We start from the raw sequence: 20,784 nt of genomic DNA on the forward strand, positions 1-20,784 counted from the left end.
AAAGAAGGATTTATTGAAGGAGCAGAAAAAAAAATACAACAAAATACGTTACAGGAGCAAAAATTATCTCTGTATTATAATAAAAAAATCTTGGGATGAGATGTGACATTTTCAGAGAGACTTTTTGGAATATACACCCCCGTGAGACAGAGACTTTTAACATGAGATTCTTTCAAGTCACACCCTACTTACAACCATTTTCAAACAAGACCACGGTCATCTAACCTCTCAGTCTTGTGAATGCTTTTGGCAGACACACTTCCTGTGCTCTCAGCTCTTATAAATGTAATCAGAACAATAATTTTATACATTCTAGATGACACATCAACGAATAAGCGAAGAAGGAAGAGCCGGGACAAACATTTGAAAAAGTCATTTTATTTATTAGAGAGAAAGAAACGATATTCACTCACAGGCAGTTGCGTTGTCACAATGTAAGTCCAAACACGGAATCAAAATTCAATGCAATCTTGAAGAAAAGTTAATTGCAAATATTGTTTTTACTGAAGTTTGAAAGTAAAAGTGAAAATAATGCATATGTAACAATTCCCTTGAAAATAACAACCTCTTTAAATTGTATATCTGGTTAACCAAACCCAGGGGTGGGCGAGCAAAGTGAGCAGGGGGTGGAGCCCCCTAGTAGGCAAAAAAAACCAGCTTGTCTATTCAAAGCAAATTGTTGGGTATCTATGTATATTTTTGTGTTTTTGGCTGCTTTTGTTAATTAGGAATTATGATGTGTCTTATTCTTATATTTGTTTCGGTTATCTTGTCATGTATGTACTGTTTCTTCGAATGTACTTATGTTCCTTGTGTTTTACGCGTGGACCTCCAAAAGGTGAGGCCACCCCGACGTTACTCCTGCTGAGCCCTCACTTTGGCTATTAACAATGAGAACGGATAAAATTTCAGCAGGAGGATATTTTATTGTGGCAGAGTTCTGTGAATATCGCCATTTCTTTGTTTTTGACAGTTTTGTGATCTTTTCTGGTTTTTAGATTCTGTCTCTGGATTGTGCATTGGGAATTTGTTTATTTAGAATTGCCTTCTAGGCAACTTCTTTTTGGTCTCTTTTGCTCTGTGGAGATTTTCCTTGTATTTTTCTATTTTTTGTTAGTAAACCACTTCTACAGTATATCTTTGAATAGTTCACTTTGATGCCCTTTTGATTCACAAGCATTGGTTTATGGTCATCAACATTCTTTGGGGTTGTTGATATTTTTTTCTGGAACTTCAAGTTCCTTTTTTAGGACTAAAATCCATTTTGGGCCTGCAAGGTCTAAGGAAGGCCACAATATCTGGGATTTAGCCCCATTTGAGTGAGGCTTCTCAAGACAGGGAATGGAAGTCTAGCCTGCCCAGTAAAGCCAGTTAATGAAGCCTTTGGAAGACCTAAGATCCCTGACTTACCATGTTTGCCACAAATCCAATATGAAAACTACAAGAAAATCTAAGTAACAGAAGCAAAAAATCATTGAGAGCCAAAGATAAAAAAAAAAAATCAAAGGAAACACAATACTCAGAAATCCTACCAAGATACACAAGAGTGCGTTAAAAATGATCCACCCTGGACATCAAGTCTCAGCCTGCCTATGCTGACAGAATTAGGAACAAGGCAGGAACCAACTCAGACATTGTGGCAGAAGACTATGGCCGGGCAGAAATCTAAAATCCAGTGTCTTGGATCTCCGAGTCAGCAGTGTTAATGGCCATACCACCCTAAAATTGTGCATTTCATTCAGGCCAATTTCCCCAAAAAAGATGTTCAATCAATCAATCAATCAACATTTATTTATATAGCACATATTCATACAAAAAAATGTAGCTCAAAGTGCTTTACAAAATGAATAGAAAAATAGAAGACACAATAAAAAATAAACTTAAGTCAACATTAATTAACATAGAATAAGTAAGGTCCGATGGCCAGGGTGGACAGAAAAAACAAAAAAAAAACTCCAAAGGCTGGAGAAAAAAAATAAAATCTGTAGGGGTTCCAGACCACGAGACCGCCCAGTCCCCTCTGAGCAATCTACCTAACATTAGTCAAACAGTCCTCTTTGTATTTAGGGTTTTCATGGAAGGACCTGATGATGATGGTCACGTAGACTTCTGCCTTTCAGTTCATCAATGTTGGTGCATCAACATGTGGAAATGTATGCAATATCACACACCTTAATACATACATATCCACCTTAATAGAAGGATAAGTGGTTGCTATATCTATCTTATTCCATCTTATACAACTCCCATACCATATAGCATATAAGAGAGATAGGCATTGCATGGAGAACTGCAAACATTAGATAGATAGATAGATAGATAGATAGATAGATAGATAGATAGATAGATAGATAGATAGATAGTAATGTTAGCATTTACTCCCCCGGGTGGAATTGAAGAGTCGCATAGTGTGTGGGAGGAACGATCTCCTCAGTCTGTCTCTCCTCTGCCTGGAGATGACACTGTTGAGTGGATGCAGTGGATTCTTCATGATTGACAGGAGTTTGCTTAATGCCTGTCGCTCTGCCACAGATGTTAAACTGAAAAAAAGCTAAGTTAAAGCTTAGGTGTATGCGCATACTGGATAGTTTGAGGGCTCTGTTAATTGTAATTCTCTCCTGCTCCAGGGGTTGGCACTTTGTGAAATGCCTTTTTTTTTCTCCTCCCTCTCCAGACCAGAACATTGACAGCTTTTCTACCACAAACGTCACTTACATTGTTGGTCCACGTAGACCAGTTTCTTCCTGACAAAAGTCTACATAATCAGAAGCTCTGCATTTTATGATCAGTGAGAACCTGACTGCTGTTTGAAAAGACATCTCCCTTTAATGCAGTTAATCACATTTTGTTTTCTTTTTTGAAAATCAATTATACAGAGTTTGCTGATAGGTGCCCCAACTCTCCCTACTGTGTTGTTCTTGTTCTTACTATATTTTTGTATACTGGTCAAAAAAATTAAAGGAACAGTTTTTAATCAGAGTATAGCATCAAGTCAATGAAACTTCTGGATTATTAATCAGTTTCAGCTGCTTTGGTGTTAATGAAATTAACAACAGATGACTAGAGGGGCAACAATGAGATGACCCCCAAAACAGGAATGGTTTAACAGGTGGAGGCCACTGACATTTTCCCTCCTCATCTGTTTTTTCTCTCATTTTGCATTTGGCTACAGTCAGTGTCACTACGGGTAGCATAAGGCGATACCTTAACCCTACAGAGATTGCACAGTTAGCCCAACTTCTCCAGGATGGCACATCAATATGTGCCATTGCCAGAAGGTTTGCTGTGTCTCCCAGCACAGTCTCAAGGTCATGGAGGAGATTCCAGGAGACAGACAGTTACTCTAGGAGAGCTGGACAGGGCTGTCCATTAGCGGGACCACCCGTTATCTGCTCCTTTGGGCAAGGAGGAACAGGATGAGCACTGCCAGAGCCCTACAAAATGTCCTCCAGCATGACACTGGTGTGAATGTCTCTGACCAAACAATCAGAAACAGACTTCATGAGGATGGCCTGAGGGCTCGATGTCCTCTAGTGGGCCCTGTGCACACTGCCCAGCACCATGGAGCTCGATTGGCATTTGCCATAGAATACCAGAATTGAATGGTCCACCACTGGTGCCCTGTGCTTTTTACAGATGAGAGCAGGTTCACCCATTTGACAGACGTGAAAGGGTCTGGAGAAGCCGTGGAGAACCTTATGCTGCCTGTAACATTGTTAAGCATGACCGCTTTGGTGGTGGGTCAGTGATGGTCTGGGGAGGCATATCCATGGAGGGACACACAGACCTCTACAGGCTAGACAACAGCACCTTGACTGCCATGAGGTATCAGGATGAAATCCTTGGACCCATTGTCAGAACCTATGCTGGTGCAGTGGGTCCTGGGTTCCTCCTGGTGCACGACAATGCTTGACCTCATGTGGATGAAGGATTTGATACCATTCACTTGCCCCCACACTCGCCTGACCTAAATCCAATAGAATACCTACTACCTGGAATATTATGGTTCGGTCCATCCGATGCCACCAGGTTACACCTCAGACTGTCCAGGAGGTCAGTGATGCCCTGGTCCAGATCTAGGAAGAGATCCCCCAGGACACCATATGTTGTCTCATTAGGAGCATGCACCCAGCCCCACTGACGTTGTCATTCATGCATACAAGCACATGGGAGCCATACAAACTACTGACTACAATTTGGAATTGCTGCAATGAAATTTTGGCCAAATGGACTAGCCTGCCTGCCACATTTTCACTTTGATTTTCGAAGTGTCTTGGAATTCAGCCCTCTGTTTGTTGATAACTTTCATTTCCATCAAATGAAGTGGGATCCTTCCGTTCGTTCTGCTATATATATACAGTATGTGTGTGTGTGCTGTGTATGTTTTTTTTTTATTAAAACTGGATTACCCACAAAGCTGAATTTTATCAAGAAAGTTTTCGACTGCATTATGTGTTGTCTGTATGTATATATTTAATATATTGCATATATGCAATATTGAGTAATTAGATGGCTTCTCTTGACAGGCTGTATTTAAAGCAGCGAGATTTTTCAGTTGTTTTATCTCTTCATATCAAAAGATTCTAATAAAATCTTAATCTAAAAAAGAAGCAGCTTTTCAGGTATTTCACTCAGCCAGCTAGGTAATTTATTTTTTCAGTTCATGCTACACAATTGATTGATTTGAGAAAAAGAAAAGAACTTGCATTAGCAGTATAGCTGTGAGTAATTAGTGACAGCTCTTATTATCACCCATGCAGAATGAGAAGAAGGGAACAACACAGATTAGGAAAGCTTTTGTTAATATCTCTGGAGCATGCACAACACACAAAGTCATTGGTACAAATGTCAGATTTTAAGTAGCAATGACTAATAAAAACATGGCAGATGGGGAAACCATTTTTGTTTTTTTCTGGGGAGTATATGCTCAGTGATTTTTAACATTTTTGTGCCAGGGGAAACTACTTCCTGTGGAGTAAAGCAATCTGGTTGAACAAAGTGCCAGAAAGTGGGCAATGTCATTTGAAATGTGTATGCCCAGGTGAAACCTGGCACCAAAATACATTTAAAAGACTTTTTGAAGGGAAATAAATTACTGCATTCTGAAATATGTGTTCAGTGTATCAGATTGATATAATTGTTTCTAAGGAATAAAACCAGCACAATTGTGCTACCTTTCTGATCCAGCATCCTGGGTTAGAATTATATGCCTGGTCATTGTCGGTAGAGAATGTGCAAACTGTATATGTGTTTGCTATTGGGTTTCTCTACATACTGTTATTTAAAGCCAAATATAAGTGTGTTAGGTTAAGTGTAAATTAGAAATTGACCCTGTGTGAGCCTGTGCATGTGTATCCTTGATGGAATAGCACTCTCTTCAGTACTCATTTTTCATGTGTGCCCAGTTCCACTAGGAAAGGCTTTAGCCCACCTCGAGACTTGAGTTGGATTAGGTGGGGTTGGGAATGGTTTGCTACCCTGTGTCATGTTAAGTGGTTTAGACAGGCTGTTTCCTTTCATATGATTCGAACATTGTAGAGTATAATCTTAGCACTTAATACATCTACTGTACTAAGGAACTCCTGATTCATCACCCAGTATCCCCCATCCTTCCATCATAGAAACAAGAAATTTAACAAACTAATAGCTAAGCTGTCCTAGTATCTCCTCCTGATTCTTCTTAAAGGTTGTTAAGGTTTGTACTTCAACTTCATGTCTCGGTAGTTTGTTCCAGAATCCCACAACTTTTTGGAGAAAAATGTTCTTCCAAGCTTCTATGATAATTGCACTTCCCCTCAATTTCCATTGATGTTCCCGAGTATGTGATTCACCCATAAGCTGAAAGAATGTTGTTGAATTTACTTTATCAATGCCTCTGAGGATTTAAAATACCTGGTGTCACTCACGTGCGAGTAGGAGGCAGCTAAAGGGTTAAGTAATGGTAATACCACACTCGACCAGGGGGTGATGTGGTGCACTGACTGGCTTTCTCATTTCCCTGCAGACCTTTTCCGAGAAATCATGCCAGGTTCCGGCACCTCCGAAGACCTCACTTCCAGGTCCGGCCCCTTCAATGGTGTCACTTCCTATACAGACCTTTAAAGTCGCCATCTTACCACCAACAAATCAGTTCTGTTTTCGACTCTTGTGAACATCTCTGTTCTTTTCAAAAAGCCTTTTGCAGCCAGCGATATTATATGGGTGGCTGCCCCAAACCTTTTCACGATGTCTGGTCTGTGCTTCTATCACACTGGATTAGGTCCTCATGCAGTCTTCTCTGCTCGAGACTAAACAGGTTTGATTTTTTGAGTAGGACGTATCCTTAAGTCCTGGGATGCACTTGGTTGCTCTATTCTGCACAGTTTCAAACGCTGCGATGTCTTTCTTATAGTGTAGTGACCAGAACTACACACAGTACCCCAGATTCGGTCTTATTATTGCATTATGTCGCTTGAGCGTAATGTCCCTTGACTTATATGCAATAATTTTTATGATATAACCTAACATTTTATTTGCCCTTGTGACAGATAGGGGGTGCTATCGCTCCCTTGAACCCAACTCCAAACACCAGGTAAAAGTCCAGTAATTGACTTTATTTAATCACCACAGTGCACAAAGCACCCTCTCCTCCACAATACTCATAAACAAACCAATAACCACAATAATAACAATCCTTCACACTCCCAGACACGTTGCCACCCTTCCACCCAGCTCAGTTCGCCGTCTGGGAGCTCTCACAATCCTTTTATATTCCCTGACTCGGAAGTGTTCCCAATCCCCAGTCCATGTGATCTTGTATCACTTTCGGGTCAGGTAAAAAGTCCTTTTCTTCACCCCGGAATCACGTCATTCCCTTTGTCCATGTGACTTGGACGTACTTCCGGGGCGTAGGGTAAATACCCGTTGTTCCCCCCTGCAGCATCTCCTAGTGGCCCCCACGGCATCCAGCAGGGCTGCGTATAAAAACTGCAATATCCATGATGCCCTGCTGGTCTTCGGAGAACCTCCATACTGCAGGGAAGGCTCCACCTGGCGGCTTGGGGGTATTGGCTGGAATAAACGGCCGGCCATACACCACACCCTTTTAATCTCTATTGGCACATTAACAGACAATGAAAACTTTGCATCAACCCCTAAATCCTTTTCAGAGACTGCTTCCTGTATGAAAGCGTCTCTCCTATCTTGCATTTATAGTTGATGTTCCTTTCTTGGTCACCATACTTTTGCCAAGTGTAGCGATTTCACTTCTCTACTTTAAATTACGTGTTCAGGTGTTGGCCAAATCTTGAAAGGTGTCCAGGTCATTTCAAATTCTTTTCTCCTGCTAACTCCTTAGTTTCCGCCATTCCTCCAATTTTAGTGTCACCTGTGAATTTCACAAGTTTACTAACTAGACCAGAATCAATGTCATTAATATATATCAGAAAAAGTAGCAGTCCAAGAACAGGCCCCTGAGGGATTCCACTGATGACCAATCACTTTTTGCATTTTGTGTCATGTGCTGACGAAATTTATTAAAACTTAAAAAAAAAAACACAAAAACGCTTAACAAAGATGATAACAACAAAATTCTGGTCATGGGACCTTATGCAATTTCTGCAGCTTTTTTCGTAAAGGGAGGACAGGCACTGTGCACATCAGACTCCGGGTACGAGTTAGACCAGTGGTTCCCAAATCGCAGTCCTGGGTCCCACTGTGGTTGCAGGTTTTTGTTCCAACCAACTTTCATTTTTCATTGGACTCTTAGTCTAATTGAGTGAGTTGTTATTTCCCAGTTTCTGTGTTTTGGAGTCAATGTAGAAATGACAGACTAAGTTTGGTAGATTTTTATTAAAATGTAATAAGCAGTTATATGGAGAATACTGTATGTAGTTTTTTTAAGTCGTTAACCGTATTTTCAACCTAATTTTCATTCTGCTTTTCCACGTGTTTTGGTTATTTAATTGATTATTTACAAATTAGTGGGTCTGACAGGGAAGTCATTGCTGCTTTCATCACCCTCGGGGTCTGCTATGCTGGTTGTTAATTGTCACTATTAGGGTTAAATGAAGGGAGCAAACTACACAGGAAAAGGGGAAAATAATAGGAAAACAACAAAAGAGAGTCAAGCATTTATAGCTTTAGGAAAAAGTAGAAATATTTCTAAAAGTCTTATAAATGTAAAAACCCCAATGTTGTGTTTTTCTGAATGTAGAATAAGAGAAGAGTTTAAAAGACCAACTAATTAAATAAGATCAGTTGTTATCGATTATTATCACCGATTGTGAATCTGATTGGAACAAAAACCTGCAGCTACAGTGGGTCCCCATGACCGAGTTTGGGAAACACTGAGTTAGACAAACAGCAATCTAAAAGTTTGTTTTATTAATGATTAAAACAAAATATTGTAACCAATGCCACGTAATACAGCAGCCAGGCTCTACTTGAAGTAGCCTCATGGAGCTGCTACATGGACTTACCACCCAGAAGGCAAACAGACTGTTTCAAGTGGAATCCTGTGGAGTTGGTAGATGCAATGGAGAGACTTGTAATTACCAGATTAACTGGAATTAGTAGCAGGAGCTCATCCGGGAAATCAATATACAAGATGGATGTAATTGAACTTACTTCTGCATTCAGCTTTGCCTCTGGAACCAGACTTGTCAATTGGAGATGTTCTCGCTATCGCTCTTCTTGAATTGCTCTTGGCTGGTTTAGGGAGATTCACAAACCTTAGTTTCAAAAAATGCAGGAGGGGAATATGACTTTAAAAAGCAGAGTCACAATAAGCTCGCTTTCTGTTATAAAACCTTTCACGGTTACTTGCAGGTATGTGCCTTACATCTCTTTAGATCATTCATCCTTAGTGAAGGTGTGTGGGTTACTTGACAGCACACTGCATAATGACTCTGCTGTCATATTGGGAGTCTTCAGCACTCAGTTGGTGAATGAAAGAGATATCTGGAGGAAGAATATACTCTTTGATCTGAGTGAATTAGTACTGGATTTCTATAGTAGTCTTGGTTGTCCATTTGTCCACAGACACAAGATTTTTTTTTGACTGCATTTTGTATCAGAACACCTTGATAATCATGTCATCATTTCAGGAGATTCAAATAAAAACAAGTGGTAAGCTGACAACTCTTCAAGAGTTAATGAGTCAACAGAGTGTATGCTGGGTGAACGAACCTAGGAGACCCAAACACTGACAGGATATTCCATTGAAACTGCTAGCAGATCTTTCTGTTTCCCGTCATGAGAAAAGCTACTCCTATATCATGTAGGAATTTTAGAAACAGATCCAGTTCATGATCACTGTAATGGAAATATCTTGTCATTTTATTAATCCAGACCAGGATCACAAGGGGGTGCAGGGGACTATCCCGGCTAGCCTAGGGAGCAAAGTAGAAATAAACCCTGGACAGGATGCCAGGGTTCTCTGGGTGACTGAACACACACAACAACACACACTAGGGCCAATTAACCAATCCTGCATGTCTTTGGACAGCAGGAGGAAACTGAAGCACCTGGACAAAACCCAGGCAGACACAGGGGAGAACATACAAACTCCACCCTGGGAGACCCCTGGATGCAAACCTGGCCTCCTTACCGCAAGGCAGCAGTTCAACTACTGCATCACCCTGTAATAGAAATGGCCTTGTCCTATTGTGAGCTAATATTTAAACTTGAGTGATGGAAAAGTGTGGTGAGAATCTACCTTAAATGGAGGAGTTTAAGTACCAGGAAGCAATAAGCGACTTTAAGGCCAGGGGTGTTCTTAACACTAGGTCACTATACTTACATGCATACTTAATGTAGATCTAGGGGATTCCATTAGGTGGAGGTGTGAGAAATCATCATGGTGAGAAAACAATAACCTGGTTTCACTCTGTTGTCACATGAGGCAAGAAAGATCTTAAAGATAAAAGTTCTTTGCGTTCTGATGCTGTTGTGAAGGTGCAAGATAAAAAAGATGGTAACAACAACATAGAAGACGGTATGAGAGACCTTTACATCTATCACGTCATTATGATGGGGAATATATGATGCTTGTATTACCTAGGCGAGAAATGGATGAAGAAAAGGAATATGAATACTTTTCTCCATTCAGCATTTAACATTGATGATTTGATTCACCACATCAAACTATTCATTAAACATCTGAGCATGCACGTTGATCCTATTGAGGCTGCAATGCAGCTTGCTGTCACATATTGATAGTAAACAATAATGCTAATGTCACGTACCAAAACTTGAATACACACTGTACTTAAACTTGCACACGTGTTGTGTTAATATCTGATGACATGCTCAGAGGATGCTTCAATGGAACGCTGGGAATGTGTGTCAGCCATGATGCATGCGTATAAGCAGTTCTGAGCGTGAAGTATCACTCGGCCCTAAGAGTGACCAGTGGCCTGGTGAAGTGGTAGTAGTACTCCAGTCATTAAATATACAGTGCATCCGGAAATTATTCACCGTGCATCACTTTTTCCGCATTTTGTTATGTTACAGCCTTATTCCAAAATGGAGTATTCACAGCCTTTGCCACGAAGCTCAAAATTGAGCTCAGGTGCATCCTATTTCCCCTGATCATCCTTGAGATGTTTCTGCAGCTGTATATACAAACAGCTTTGTCCTCAGATGAGCCTCTTCATTCACTTGTCATCCATCCATCCATTTTCCAACCTGCTATATCCTAACTACAGAGTCACAGGGGCCTGTTGGAGCCAATCCCAGCCAATACAGGGCGCAAGGCAGGAAACAAATCTCGGCAGGGTGCCAGCCCACCACAGTGCGTGGAGTACCCACTCAGACACAGGGAGAACATGCAAACTCCACACAGGGAGGACCCGGGAAGCGATAGATCCATAGATAATGTCTCACAGGAACTGAACAAGAAAATCTCAAGAAGAACTGAATACATACTGTATTTTGGGTGAAATGTTGGCGTGGACTCCCCTGCTAGGACCTCATCAGCACAAGTTTTAATGAAGAGGAAATCAAATGAGACGAGATTACATTGTCAGTAATACATGGCAGGCAAGTTCTGACCCTGAAAGGGACATGGGTTCCTCTGCTCATTGTATATAATATGCATTATATAATGCATCCTATGCCATAAATTGCATGAGCAAGTCCCAGAGAAATTCAGCATGAGAATGTATACTGGAAAATATTACACAATGAATCACTTAATTAGACGGGTTAGGAGTTCACAATATGAATTTGCTGAATTTATTTTAAAGTGATTTTAATTATCAGGACATTTCCAGTATTAACAGTATGACAGTTACTTCTACAAATTCAATTTTTTGCCAAATGTAGAAAAAACCTTGTGAATGCATTCACAGCTGTATAAATAGATTTATGTTCATTCTGCATAATGGTTTTGTACAACATGTCTCGTTTTCTTCAGGAACAATTTCACATTACTTTTTGCCAGAACAAATTTGAAATTATACTCTAGGTGGCAAATGACAGATTTCTTTTCTAAGTGACATTTTTTAAACATTGGAGGGAATCTTTTTGTTCTTTTTTTTAGTTTTATTTTTTTCAGACCAGTTTAATTCTTTTAAGGCAACTTGGGGTTATGTTGTGGTTATTTCATTTATTAACTTCAGGAGTCCGCGGTGGGCTGGCACCCTGCCTGGGGTTTGTTTCCTGCCCTGCGCCCTGTGTTGGCTGGGACTGGCTCCAGCAGACCCCCGTGACCCTGTAGTTAGTATATAGTGGGTTGGATAATGGATGGATGGACTTCAGAAGTATCTTGGGTGAGCACTGCTCTCTCTAAGCTTAGGAGAACCTCTTTCATATTCCAACCTGGTCACTGTCTGTTTGGAAGTTTGCACATTCTCCCCGTGTTTTCACTTTTTTTCTTTGGGTGTTCCAGCTTTCTTCAACATTCCAGCTCCATGTATGCTATGTCAACTGGTGATTATTCTCTGGGATGTGTAGAGGTGATGGACTTTACTCCTGTGCAGTGACTGTTTTTTCACCTAGTGTTGCTGGTATAGACTTTGACCTCCTGTAATTCAGAAAAGGCATGGCTTCCATACACTCCTAAAAATTCTAGTTCCTTAACTCTTTACGGCTAATTATTTTTAATTCCTTTTATTCCATTGCTGAATATGTTTCCAAAAAACTCAATTTTCTTAAAAGCACACAAAGCAATGGTTTCATACATAAGTCAACATAAAATACTTATTTATGACAAATGTCACTCTGTTTTATGTTGCATGGGCCCCTACAGTATGTGAATTCATATACTTATTACATACCTGTTTGTCTCATCACTCATAAGCTGAAAGGCATTTTCTGTAAAAAAAACAGCTTGAAGTAGTCAAGTGGCTGGTAAACTGTAGAGTCACTTGATGAAGTCCAGTTGCCAGTTTGCCTCCCATGGATCTACGTTGTCAGGGGTGCGTCAGCTACACGAGCGTGTTCAGTACTATTATCAGCTGGGAATCGATCAGCTGATGCAGGTTCCTGTCTTTCATTCTTGCTTTCCTGATCATTTGTGTCAAAATCAGAGTTCGTTAAGCATCTGTGTAGTCCTCCCAGGCGAACTTTGCTGTAGGCGTGACAGCTGCACGATCTGCTGGGGACCGATCAACTGATGCAGGTACCTGACTTTTGTTTTCAGGCTCCATATCACTTGTATCAAAATTGGAGTTCAATTTGTCAGAGTCCAATTCAGCAATAATGCACAATAAATAAATAAGTAATCCGCACGGAGTATTTTGCTTTGTGCATTCACTTCACTCTCTCGTCTGATGCTGCTGCCATTTTAGACGTTGTTTACTCTGTGCTACTCACGCAGGGATTCATTATCAATGAGTCTAACAGTCCTCCTAATAAAGAGGGTCTACCCAGAACATAATGGTGAGTTTATCAATGTTTACAGCTTTTAGCACCTGTTGCCCCTTGTGACGATGTGGGTTCTGGCTCCACACTCCCATCTGATTTGGAAGCACTTGAACCCAACACCGTCGATAACGTAACCGAGTGAACTAGTCAGTGAAAGCAATAATTGAGCAAGGGGTGGTGCAAAAAAATGCATCAGTGCTTTTATTAAAAGAAACAATCAAAACAGTGTTCATAAAGTGCAGTTCTCAAAGATCTTCATTAAATAAATAATCCATAAAATGAAAACGTGGAGGTTAAAACAATAAATAGAAAAAACACAATCCTTTTAAAACGAGGTTAAAATCTTCCTCTGGAAGCAGTTCTTAAAATCAACAACAACATGCCCGGTGCATCTTCTATGTTACTGGAGCCTCACCTGCTTCTCCCATACGGGCCCACGCAACAGGCGAGATGCTCTATGCTGCTGCCCTTATTTCACACAACCACGAGACTGGAGACCTCCCGATCCCTAGCTTCGGTCTGGCTCTCATCCCAGTCCCCGAGACTTGATGTCCACCAATGACCAGGACGCACACATTGGGGACTCCACCACCAAGCCTCCCGACTTCCACTGCCTTTCCGCGGCTCGTCGCTTTCACCTGGTCACTCCCACTAACTGGTCACTCAGCGGGAGCAACATCAACTCAAACGCCTGGGTGTCGGCCTAACACCCAGCTTCCTCGCAGCTGCCCACGAGCTCTCGATCGCGCTCTCACCACACGCTCCGCGTGGCTGTCTCTCATGCACCGCCTGCTTCCTCACTCGCTCCCTACAACCTCCGTCTTCTTTTCCTTTCTTTCCTTTTTCTGATCTCTCCCTCTCTCAGCCGCCTCGCGCTTTTTAAAATGACGCGGGCCACAGCAGCTGCAGCATTAGCCATGGGACAATCACGAATGTGGGCAGTTCCTCACCTGTGCACTCGGTGAGAAACGCCCACACCCTACGGATCGCCCCACAGCCCGCTATGGCCCAACGTCCCCTCACTAAGCCGCAAGCGCGGCAATAATTTATTTAAATAGAATGGCCTTTGCTCAATGAGCTGTGGACCCGCTATACCACACCCCTCAATCATGTATGTCGACAAAAGTCGACACCTGGCCTAAAAGAGTTAAAGGCACTTTATGGTCCTCTACTGGACTGTGTGGTTCCTTGTTGAACTATTGCTTGACTAAGCACCATTTTTTCATGGATGGGTTCTTTGAATTTGGTTTTTGTACTTTGAAAAACTTTCTAATATACAGAAAAATAATGCTGAAATCTTTAATATATCCTTGGCTACCTAGTAGGATACTAACAGATTAAGAAGACCTGAACTTAACCTGTGGCACTGTATGCAGTGAGAGTCCTTTTAAACACATTTGGTATTTCACAAATCTGTTTGCATCTATTCATGGGTATTTATTATATGGAGTCTGTTTTGGATCTAAATAAATAAAGGTTCTTTCTTGAATCTTCATATGGATGACTCTTTTAGGAACCAAAAATGGTTCCCCAAGTGAACAGTCAGGTCTTGAAGGTGATGTGTTGGAAGCAGGAAAAATCAGCAAGCGTCAGGATCTGAGCGACTTTTGACAAGAGCCAGATAGTGATGACTAGACAACTGGGTCAGAGCATCTCTAAAATGGCAGATCTTGTGGGGTGTTGCTATTATGCAGTGGTTAAAACCTACAAAAAGTGGTTTAAGGAAAGACAACTGCAGTACCAGGGTCAGGGTCATGGTTGCCCAAGGCTCAATCTCAAGTGCAATGGAAAAACATAGTAACTGCCATTTTTTTTTCAAAAATGGATTTTTTTTTTTAATTTATGCAGTTACTACAGTAGATCTTACCTGATGGTATAAGGTAATGGTGATGGCCAAATATGTCTTCATTTCTGTTATAGCTCGATGGAAGAAGCTAGTATGTACACAATATTTTACATACTGCAAGACAAAAACCTAGCAAGACCGCCTACCAATGAAAACATTGGATTATGATCATGTGATTTAAATGCTGCCACTGCGTGACAAAAAACAATATTGTGTACGTGAAACTCAGGAAAGATGAAATCTATAGATTGTTAATTATAGGGGTGATATCATTATCTTAATTTGCTGAAAACCTTTCCATAGTTGTTGAGCAATGATGTGTTAACCTGTCTGGTCTGATCTTACAGAAGAGCTACTGTAGCACAAAGTGCTGAAAAACTTAATGTCGACTAAACACAATGCATTGCAGCTTGCTGCGCATGGGGGTGAGTAACTGCAGACCAATCATACTAATGCAGACCCCTGATCCCAGCCAAATGCACTGATAATGGGCTTGTGAGCATTAGAAATGTCCCATGGAACAATGGTAAAAAGTGGCAAGGTCTAATGAATCAGGTTTTCTTTTAGATCATGAAGTCAGCCATTTGCATGTACTTCATTTACCTGGGGAAGAGATGGTAACAGGGTGCATTATGGGAAGAAGGCAAGCCAGCAGAGGCAGTGCACAGTTCTGGGCAATGTTCTGCTGGGAGACCTTGGGTCCTAGCATTCATGTGGATGTTACTTTGACACATGCCACCTACCAAAAGACTGTTGTAGACAACATGCATCATGCATGGAATAGTTTGTGTATTACCGTTTGGTCACGCAGGTACAATAGAGAGACAGAGGTTAGGAGCACACACTGATACAGTGTATTGCCGCACCCACATAGAAAAAAAAGGCTGTATGCTCCATGGTTACTCTCTCAAGTGGGTGTTAACATTTCATAATCTCTTATACCTAAAGTTTGAGATTTCCACATTCGACTTATACGATCAACATTAGAAAATACCAGAAATTATACTGTAAAATCAAGTCCCAACTTATCTGCGAGTTGTGGACTTATGGCTGGCTAGTCATCCCGGCCAAAACCCCCAGGCTGCCAGATGGAGCCCTCCCTGCAGCATGGAGGTGCCCCGAATGCCAGAAAGGAATTATGGACAATGGAGTTTTCATCCACAGAGGACGCTGCAGGGAGGCCCAGAGACTCTTATGTGCCTTATAACTCGGAAGTATGTCTTAGTCACAGCGACAGGAGGAATGACGTATTTTCTGGATGAAAAGAAGAGTTTTCACCTGACCCAAAAGTGCTAGGAAGTCACATGGACAGGGATTCAGAAGCACTTCCGGGTCACGGACTATAAAGGACTCTGGGAAATCCCAGATGGGCGGGCTGAGCTGGGTGCCAGGGTGGCAACGCGTCTGGGATAGTGGAGGATTATTGTTTATTGAGTATTTGTATTGTGTATGAGTATTGTGGAGAGGAGGGTGCTTTGTGCACTGTATATTAATAAAAAAACAAATTATTGGACTTTTACCTGGTGTCTGACGTATTGTCTGAGGGTTCTGTCACAGAGTATATACGGTATACAGAGTATATACTGCCTTGTTGAAATGAAGCAACTTTTCTTTACTTATGACAAAGAAAAGAAAGTAAAGGAGCTAACAGAGAAAAGGGAACAAGGATGCACTCAGTGTGTGGAAGGGAGATGGATTAAGCAAATAATTTAAATGATCTTAATTGGAGAATAGAAGAAGTGACGATAATTAGAATTTGCAAAAAATGAGACCCATTAATCAGGCCAAAAAAGAATTCTGGAATACATCAGGGTCTAACTCTGTCTGTTAAGTTTGTTACTGTCAGTAAGTCTCAGTGTACTCATATACAGTTCCATACAAAAGTTTAGATGCCTGTGGCCAAATTGCATATTTTGTTGACATTTGAAAAAATAGTAAGCACAAATTTGTCAGCAAGAAAACTAAAACAATTGAATTTTTATGAAAAAGTTAATGCACAGTTACAATGTACTGTATAGAATAATTTGAAAACAAAAATGAAGAGAAGTCAAGCAAAATGACACCTTCAAAATGTCATTTAGCTTGACTTCTCATTATAACCATAATGGCTATCATGGTACAATAACCTGGTACTACAAACTAAAGTGAAGAAACATAAGAGTAATGTTGGCTTTTGCAAAAGTTTGGGCACCCTTTTTGTACTGATAGCTGTGGAACTTGAACCCCGGACACAGACAGACACGGACGCCAAATGTCCCGAAGCACATACGTTTTATTTTCACAGTTCTGCACACGATGTCCACGGTGCACAAATCACCACCAATATTCTGTCTCTTCTCTTTTTCTCTCTTCTGCCGCCTCCTTTCCTCTCGTCACAAACTCTGTCCTGTGCCTTCCGACTCCGGTTCCTCAAATGGAGTGAGGCGGCCTCTCTTGTACTTCACCCGGATGTGCTCCAGGTGTTTCCTGATGATTTTCTGATGACACTTCCTGGTGTGGAGGAAGTGCTGCAATCCAAGGCTCCATGATCCTTTGGGCGCCCCCTGGCAGTGGCCCCCATGCAAACCAGGGCACCTGCCATTTCGTGGCCCAGGGGAGGTGTTGTCCCTCTCCCGATCCTTCCAGGCATCCCAGCTGGGAAGGATTCCCAGCCGTCCATCACACAGCGTTACTTACACGGACATGGTCTTCATGGAAGAGTCATCAGAGGGAAACCTTACCTGCAATCTCATCTCAAAAAGCAACGTCTTAAGTATGTAAACCAACATCTGCATATGTCAGAGGCATTTGGGAAGATAAAATCCAATTCTTTTACTACAACCACAAATGGTTTGTTTAGTGAAAATAAGGAGCAGCATTTCAAGAAAAGAACACCTTGCCAACTGTTAAGTATGGGGGTGGATCAGGTAGTGGCACTGGAAACATTTTGCAAGCAGAGAGAAGAATGGACTCCATTAAATATCAACAAAACCTCCAGTCAGCCAGGAAACAAACTGAATAAAGAATGAATTTTACAGCAAAGCAATAATCCAAAACACGCTTTGAAATCTACTGTGAAGTACCACAAGAAACACAAAGTGGAGGTTTGGAATGGCCTTTGCAGTTCTTAATGATATTTTATTGACTTGATTATGGATCACTTTTTCTACGTGTGCTTTTAGATTTGACTGCAGCTTTGACACCATCGACTAGAACATTTTACTGTGTCGTCTAGAGAATGTTATTGGCATTCGAGGTGCTGCTGTAAATCACATATTATTCTGAAAGCTTTTTGTCAATTAATTTGGCTTAATCGTCATCTCCCCAGCCGGGATGCTTATCTGCCTATTAGGAGTCTCCTGTCCGGGTAAGGAACCAACTCCTCTCTTGTCCGTGATGCCAGTCCAGCCCATGTGGCATCTATAATGTCAAGTAAAGCAAAGCAAGTATTGCTTATTCTACAAAGATATTCTAAAATGGCCTTCTGAAGATAATATTGGATGAAAACCCCCAAATCCAGGTGTGAGAAGCCTGCTGTGTCAAATCCAGAAAGACTCCAGGCTGTGGTCACTGCCAAAGGTGCTTTAACAAAACACTGAGGAAAGGGTCTGAATACTTTTGGGGTATTTCATTTTTGTTATTTTTAATAAATCTGCAGACATTTCTAAAATCCTGGTTTCTTTGTATATTGTGAGGTACTGAGTGTTGCTTGATGAGGAAAAAATGAATTTGAATGATTTTAGTACAAGGCAACTGCAAAAACAATAAGAGAAGGGGTCTGAATACTTTCTGATGGCCTTGTAAGTTAATCGATTGGTTTTAAACATATAACGAAGAATCTTTCTTTGTATGAAACACATTAACATTTTGCCATGTAAGTGACATGTGTTTGCTCCTTCATGCAGGGGATAAATCGTTTCACTCTGTACCACATTATGACTAAACATGGCTGAGTCTGGCACAGGTGATGCTAACCTGAAAAAAGAGAGGCAGAGATGACTGCTGCAGTTGCTTTTGGAAGTACCTACCTGTGTCTCTCCCTCTTTCTTGTCTTCCTTTTATTTAGTGGTCCTCATTATGCAAATGTAAAAAAAAAGAAACAAAACGAGTAAAGCACTTGCAGGGAAGAGGCCAGGGTGCCTGTTTTCTTCCCATGTGCCCCAGTTTCCTTCAGATGAGCAGAGACCAAGGACATCCTGCATGCATTCCATAGCAGACACCTTCAAGGGTTACACAAGCTGTTTTGCAAATCTAGGTCTGGAAAAGCTTCTTGTTGCAGTGGGGAAACTACAGTTTTACATAAAAAATACTGTCTGTTCTATTCGCCCCCATCAGAATCCATTAATAGAAAGCATTTAATTTCTTACCATTGTTTTTAGCAAACTTCCTGTAGGCAGATTTGAAAGTGGACTGAAAATGTATTCTGCATCTCTGGGTTAATTCATTCATATGAAGTCATTTAGAGCGATTAAAAAAAAAATTAGTAGAGTCTGAAGAATTACTAACATTTAAATTATATACACCCATTTATCATTTAATTTGTTTTTTCAGTGTTTTCAAATGGAAATGTGTTTTGGGTTTTGCATTTTTATAGAATCATGCTTAATATATAGAAAAATATTAGTAAGATTTTCAAATTCAAAAGCAATGTTTGATACATAAGTTCACTAAAATAGACTGTGGCATGAAAATATGAGGATTAAAATATGCAAATGTAATTGTGAAGATGCCGAGACATTATGGGGTGCCCAGAGAAGACACAAATTTATCCAGAACTCCAGCAAAGGGATGACCTGCTAGGTGGTCCAGGTTCATCTCGCTCACGTCTTCCAAGTACAAATAAGAGTGAGTTAGGGTTGTTTGCTGTTAGCTTACTTGTCTTGCTATCAGTAAACATCCATTGTACAAAAGCGGAATGGGATCCAGTCAAGGATGGTTTTGACTTTGTAGATAATCTGGCTCCCCTCTTCTAAACCTATAAACACATGCAGGAAAAGACCAGGGTCATCAAAGACAACTCTGCTATCCTGGGGCTTTAACATCCATAGAGGGAAGAACAAGGTCCTCAAGGTACATCCTCCATCATGTTGGAAGGTGAAGCGCTAGATCAGGTGGAAAGCTTCACTTACCTTGACAGCGTCATTGACAAGCAGAGTGGGATGAACGCTTATGTTAGAGTCAGGATCGGCAAGGCAAGGGCAGTTTCTCTCTAAATGAAGAATGTGTGGGGATCCAGGGACCTGTCCATTGCTACCAAGATCATTTTCAACTTGAAGTCAGTATTACTCTACAGGGCAAAGACATGAAGACCACCGCAACCACCTCCAGAAAATTTCAGACATTTATTAACACCTCTTTGAGAAAGATCATCCAGATTCATTTGGCCCAATACTGTCAGTAACCAAAAACTGTGGCAGTGAATAAGACAACAGCCAGTAGAGGGAGCGATTCTTCAGTCTTGTTCAAGATGGATAGGTAATAATACATTTATAATAATAATACATTTTATTTATTTGCAGGCGCCTTCTAAACACTCAAGGAAGCCGAACAATAGACAAAACACAGATTATAAACAAAAGTAAAATACAAAAGTTAAAATCAGACAGAGCAATTATAATCAAAGAGAAAAAGCAGTCTTAAACAGATGAGTTTTAAGTTTAGATTTGAAAAATGAAAATGATTCAACATTTTTAAACTCAGATGGTAGTGAGTTCCAAAGCTGGGGAGCTGAGCAACTGAATACCCTGCTCCCCATAGTGGTAAGACAGACGAAGGGGGCAGTCAAGTGGATGGAGGAAGAGGATCTAAGGGTACAGGAGGGAATGGCAACATGGAGGAGGTCAGACAGATATGGAGGGGCTAGATTGTGGATAGCCTTAAAAGTTAGTAAGAGAATTTTGAGTTGAATTCGGAACTGAACTGGAAGCCAATGAAGCTGCTGCACAATGGGAGTGATATGGTGAATAGAGAGGGTTCTAGTAATGATGTGGGCAGCTGAGTTCTGGACCAGTTGAAGCTTATAAAGAGATTTGTGAGAAAGACCAAAGAAAAAGGGAATTGCAATAATCCAGACGTGAAGTGACAAGGCTATGAACAAGGATAGCAGATCC

This window comes from Polypterus senegalus, chromosome 10, assembly GCF_016835505.1.
Source record: "Polypterus senegalus isolate Bchr_013 chromosome 10, ASM1683550v1, whole genome shotgun sequence".
In the NCBI taxonomy this organism is placed as follows: Eukaryota; Metazoa; Chordata; class Cladistia; order Polypteriformes; family Polypteridae; genus Polypterus; species Polypterus senegalus.